We start from the raw sequence: 6,031 nt of genomic DNA, 5'->3' as shown, positions 1-6,031 counted from the left end.
AAGAAACCTTTGGAGTGTTTTCAAGTTCAGTATAAATTAGTGCAATAGAAACCTCCAGTAGTTCCTTTTAATTTTTTTTTATCATTTTTGAAAAAATAGTTACATGTTATTGCTTATGAGAGTTACTCATACTGGTTTAATTTCTGTGTACCACCATTGAACATAGATGAATACATTGCCCCAAAGCTGCAGTTCATTGTGCACGGACAGTTAAAAGTTGTGCATTGTCTCCCACTCCCTCCCCCCTCTCCCACTCCCTCCCCTCCTCTCTCTCTCCTTCCCTCCCTCCCTCCCTCCAGATAGGTATCTTGCTTATATCTTTTGGAATTAGAAATCACAGTTAATTTTCTTATTATTTGCACTATACATTTCATCTGTTAAATGCAGGTGATAGTTTACAAAGCTATTATCAAAAATGAGACAAGAATTACAAAGCTATTATCAAAAATGAGACAAGAATAAGCAATTACTGTGTAAAATATCCATTGTTTTATAACTTTTTAGTATCATATAAACTTGATTTTAGGATTGAAAGGGTTTTGTAACCTTCAGAAGGTGGAAAATATTACTATTTTTACCTGTGATATACACTTTCTTCAGCAAGAATATTGAACAATTTGGATTGTTACACCATTTTGTTCATTCATAATGGGCACATTGTTTAGGACACTGTATTGTAAAAGTGTCACTTAACAAAGATATCAATAGTTTTCATATTCAAAGTTAAATTAAACTGCAAAACCTGTGAATGTCTCAAAAGGGAGATTTTTTTTTTTTGTTATTGTGTCTTGCAAAAGATAGGTAATATACGACATAGTACAAATATTAAGGGCGTTAGCATTTCTGTAGTTTATTTTGGCGCTGAAGAGCACTGGCCGACTGCTTATGTTTGAAAGAACTGTGGAGATACATGTGTGTGACAGTTATGGACATAGTACAGATGATACTAAATGCTTTAGACAGATCTCGTTGATAGTACATGTGCCTGACAAGAATAGCAATAATATTAATAAGATTGATTCGTACCTTAATAGTGGTAAAATAAAAATTTAAAGATTTTACTTTTTCTGGAGCTATCTGAAATGAAAGTTCTTTTCTACAATGTTATATTGTTCTCAGCTGGCTGCTGCAGGAAATAAAAGACAGTTGTTATATGCTTGTACTTTGTCTTTATTTCACAGACTCCTTAGTAACTGGTTTTTGAAGCAAGTTTTTGAACTAATTAAAGATCAGTGCAAGTCATTCTAGATCATACCTGAAATTTTTTGTAGTTATAGTATTGCCCAGTGGCAATTGTGTTCTATTCAGATTGCTTGTTATCATTATTGAAATCTGCTGCAATTTGATCATTGTTGCTAAAGATATACTGCAGAGACAAAAATTGTGCTTCTTAATGCAGAATGTACTCAATGAAAATTTGGTACATGGCATAGTTATTGAGAAGTTAGTATGATTAATAAAATATTATTGAGCTACAGGAAGATTACGTATGTGAGATGGAAAGCGAGAAGGGACCTCTTGTCAGAGAAGTAAAAAACTTTCGATAGTCGAAAAATACATTTTTTGCATGATAATTTGATTTACGCCATTCTGTACATTCTCATATAAATTTGAAAGTTGTTTGACGCCAACGGGAGTCAGTAATATCGTTAAAAGCAATAATGTTGGTCTTCTGAAAATGGTGCTCTGGTAGTTGTTGGAAATAAAATTGACCACACACGATGCCCATTTTCAAAATCTCGCAGCTGTGTATGGAAAGCTTCATAAAATAGCATCTCTTAAATTTTAGAGGCATTTTAAGGGGCTCAGAGTAGTTTTGTATAAAAGAATGATGTTTTGTGATTAAAATAATGCCAAACAAGTGACCCTTTTTATGTTAAGTTATAAATGCCTACAAAATATTGCCAATTTGCCATTGGCCACAACATAAAAATGTCAGTACTTTGTCAAAACAAAGCAGCACAGACTTCACTAATTTGTCACTTTGGGACCAACTTACTTGGTCTTAAATCTATGTACACTGCAATTTGCTAGTGGTCTGAAGGGGTTAAACACATAATATGCAACATGAACTTAAATACCTAGGTACCATTTGCCAAAAGACATTTTAAGGGCAATATATATATATACTAAATTTCTTTCTTAAATATGTACCATTAAACAATGGTAATAAAGTGAAACATTAAAATCCATCCTCTGAAGACACATCTTTTCCATCACATACATTCAACCTCTCATAACTCACCCAAATTCAGAGAGAAAATCTGTTTTTTCCCAAATTGTTCAGGATTTAATGCTGAACGTAAAAATTTCAATATCTCAGAGTCCATAATTTTCGACAACAGGCCCCTTTTTGTTTTCCTAGTCACATATGGAGACAAATTAACTGAAGCTTTGTTAAATAGGCCAGAAAATATGAAAACTTCACTGACATTGCACACTGGATGTGGGTCAGGTTGTGTTGTATTGTATGTAAACCGGAAACCTAGAAACGACGGAGAGGCTCCGTCCTCGCCGCAGCTGCAGTGGTCCACAACCCGACAACGACGTGGGCCAGGTTACTAATTGAAAAGCTCAGAATTTATTCTTTGACAGGCCAATGAATTCTTGTCACTTGGTTGTGTTCACTTGTAGAAACAGTATCACTATGTAGAAAAATCCAAGCTACACTAAGTCAGACCTATGGCACTTGGGAACTTCTGTATAACTGGCTCAAAGACCGGTACATGGTACATGGATTGCAGGAAGCCAAAGGTGTACTGCCTCTAACAAAAGCAAGATGAATGAAGCACTTTGGTGTTCTGAATAATTATACAGATTAATTACATTTTTTGGTGCATTCAGACCATACAAAGTCAAAAGCACCTCTGATAAAAGTGCATACTGTATTGCCATGTACCCATGGTCTAGGGTAGTGTCTTTGACTGTTCAAATGCCCTTGGTTTTGATCCCAGGCACTGCTTAAATTTTGACTAAAGAATCATCAGCAGTGGTGCACGAAGTCTTCCAGTATAAGGAGTCGACCCTTATTCTGCCAGCAGGCTTATAGAGGCAGAAGAGTGAACAGAATTTCAGGGCAACACCTTGCCCTTATAGTGGGGAACTGCCCTTAAAACGAAAAAGGATAAGCAATGATCAGTGAAAGGGAGATACAGAAGTCTGTGAAAACCATTGCATTAAAAGAAACACTGTATCCACAGCACATGCGGCCTGTTGTTGAAAGTGCTATGATCCCTCCATTGGCAAAAGGATTCTGGATTTTGTCCTTCACTTGGATTTCTGGAAGGGGCTGCCAAGGAGGAGATAACCATGAGAAAAAATTGAATAACCAATGAGAGGATAACATTCTACAAGTCAGTGTGTGGAATGCTAGACATTTGAAAGTGGTAGGGAAGCTAGAAAATCAGAGAAGGGAAATGCAAAGGCTCAATCTTCATATAGTGGTGGTCAGTGAAGTGAAATTGAAAGAACATAATCAGCAGCAGAAAATGGTGTAATGGGAGCAGGATCCAATATGAATAGGAATGTCAGACAAGGAGCGAGTTACTGCGCACAGTTAAGTCATAGGATTGTTCTCATCAGAACAGTCACAAGCAAATGCAAACAGGAATAGTTAGGTATACATCCCGACTAACATGCAGAAAGTATGAGGATACTGAATGGGTAATTCAGTATGAAAACTGAGATGATGATCTATCAATCGTGAAGGATTGGACCACAGTAAACTTATGGGCAATGTGAGCTTGGTAGTAGAAATGAGAAAGGAGAAAAACTTCATTTAGTTCTGCAATAAATTTCAGCTAGTACTAATTATGAGAGGAGGTGGTACACTTGGAAAAATTCTAGCAGGGTTGCATCGTGGTCTGAGGGATTGCAGAATCAGACAATGCACTGTAAGAGAAATAGTCTCAGGTCACAATTTAAAAATAACAAAGAGAAGGCTGAAGTTTAAGAGAAGTGTCCAGAAAAATCAATGTGCAAGGAATGGGATAATGAAGTGCTAAGGAATGATGAGGTGCATTTGATGTTCACTTAGGGTATAGAAGCTGTGATAATAAGTACCACAGTAGGCAGTTCAGTTGAAAACAAGTGAACAACTCTTAAAAAGTGCAGTCATGGAGGTTGCAAAGACAGATGTAGGTAATTGCAAAAAAGCCTTGGGTAACATAAGAAATTGATTGACAAAGGAAGGAAATACAAAATGTTGACTGAAATTCAGAAATGTAGCAAAGTAAGTCACTAAGGACTGAAATAAGTGGGAAGTGCAGGGAGTGTAAGTGAAATGGCTGCAGGAAAAATATGAAGATATCGAAAAAGAAATGGTCATCAGGAGGACTGATTCAGCATATAGAAAGGTTGAAATAATCTTTCAACTTTAAGAGTGCAATGGGAGTTCCGTTGTTGAATACAGTGGAGAGAGAGGATAGATGTAAAGTGAAGGCCTACATTGAAGGCCATTATGAGGGGGGACTTGTCTGATGAAATGAAAGAAGAAATGGGAGTCAATATGAAAAACATGTGTGATCTGTTATTCGAGTCAGAATTTCATAGAGCTTTGGAATACATGATCAAACAAGACAGAAGAGATAAATAACTTCCCTTCACAATTTCTAACATCGCTGGGAGAAGTGGCAACTAAACAAGTTGGTATTCAGAATCTATGAAATTGGAGACATACTATCAGACAAATATAATCCACACAACTCTGGAGATAGCAAGGACAGATGAGTGCAAGAACTGTCACACAATCAGTTTTAACAGCTCATCCAACCAATTTGCTAACGATGGTAATATACAGAAGAATGGAAAAGAAAATTGAGCATGTGTGACATGACGATCCATTTGTCTTGCAGAAAGGTGAGAGCACCAAAGATGCAGTTCTGATGTTGGGTTTCATAATTTAAGGTAGACTGAAGGAAAGTCAAGATACATTCATAAGATTTGTTGACCTAGACAAAGTGTATGATAGTGTAAAATGGTCAAGATGTTTGAAGTTATGAGAAAATAGGTGTACACCATAGGTATATATGGGTAATATACAATGTGTACAAGAACCAAGAAGGAACAATAAAAATGGGAGACCAAGAATGAAGTGCATGTATGAGAGAGTTTATAAGACAGGAATGCAGTCTTTCACTCCTTCATCAAAGAAGCAGTGAAAGAAATAAGAGGAAGGTTCAAGACTGGGGTGAGAGATATCAATGATCAAATTTATTGCTAAGATTTCTGTCCTCAGTGAAAATGAGGAAGAATTACAGCACATATTGAAAGGAATGACGTGTAAACTGAGCACAAAATGTAGACTGATCGTAAAGGTAAGAAGGAAAAAAATTACGAGAAGGAAAATAAATTAGATTAGTGATGTAATAAACATTAAAGCCAGGGATGACAAAGTCCTAACTAGGAAACAGAATAATGTGTGGAGGATGAATAAAGGATGGCATAAAAACAGAAGACTAGCACAGGCAAAGGTGGCATTCCTGAGCAAAAGAAGTCTACTAGTATCAAACACTGGCCTTCATTTGAGAAAGAAATTTCTGAGAATGTACATCTGTATGACTCCATTATATGGTAGGAAATCATGCTCTGTAAGAGAACCAGTGAAGAATAGAACTAAAGTGTTTCAGATGTGGTGCTATAGAAGGTTGCTGAAAATTAGGTGGACTAATAAGCTAAGAATAGATGAGGCTCTTCACAGAATCAGTAAGGAGAGGAACACGTAGAAAATATTACAAGAAACAGGGAAAGGATGATAGGATGTGTTTAGATACCAGAGAATAACCTCCATTGTAGTAGATGGAGCTCTATAGGGTAAAAACTGTTGAGGAAGACAGAGTGGAACACATCCACTAAATAATTGAGTACGTAGGGTGCATGTGCTACTCAGATGAAGAGATGACACAAGAGAGGAATTGATGACTGGTCACATCAAACCAGCCAAAGACTGGTGACTCAAAAAACTGTAAGGGCAACTTTGTAAAAGCAAAACTTTATCTTACTTGCATTGGTAAAGTGTTTCTTGGCCATTTTA

Source organism: Schistocerca americana, chromosome 3 (genome assembly GCF_021461395.2).
Source record: "Schistocerca americana isolate TAMUIC-IGC-003095 chromosome 3, iqSchAmer2.1, whole genome shotgun sequence".
NCBI lineage: Eukaryota > Metazoa > Arthropoda > Insecta > Orthoptera > Acrididae > Schistocerca > Schistocerca americana.
Note: the sequence above shows the minus strand (reverse complement) of the source record.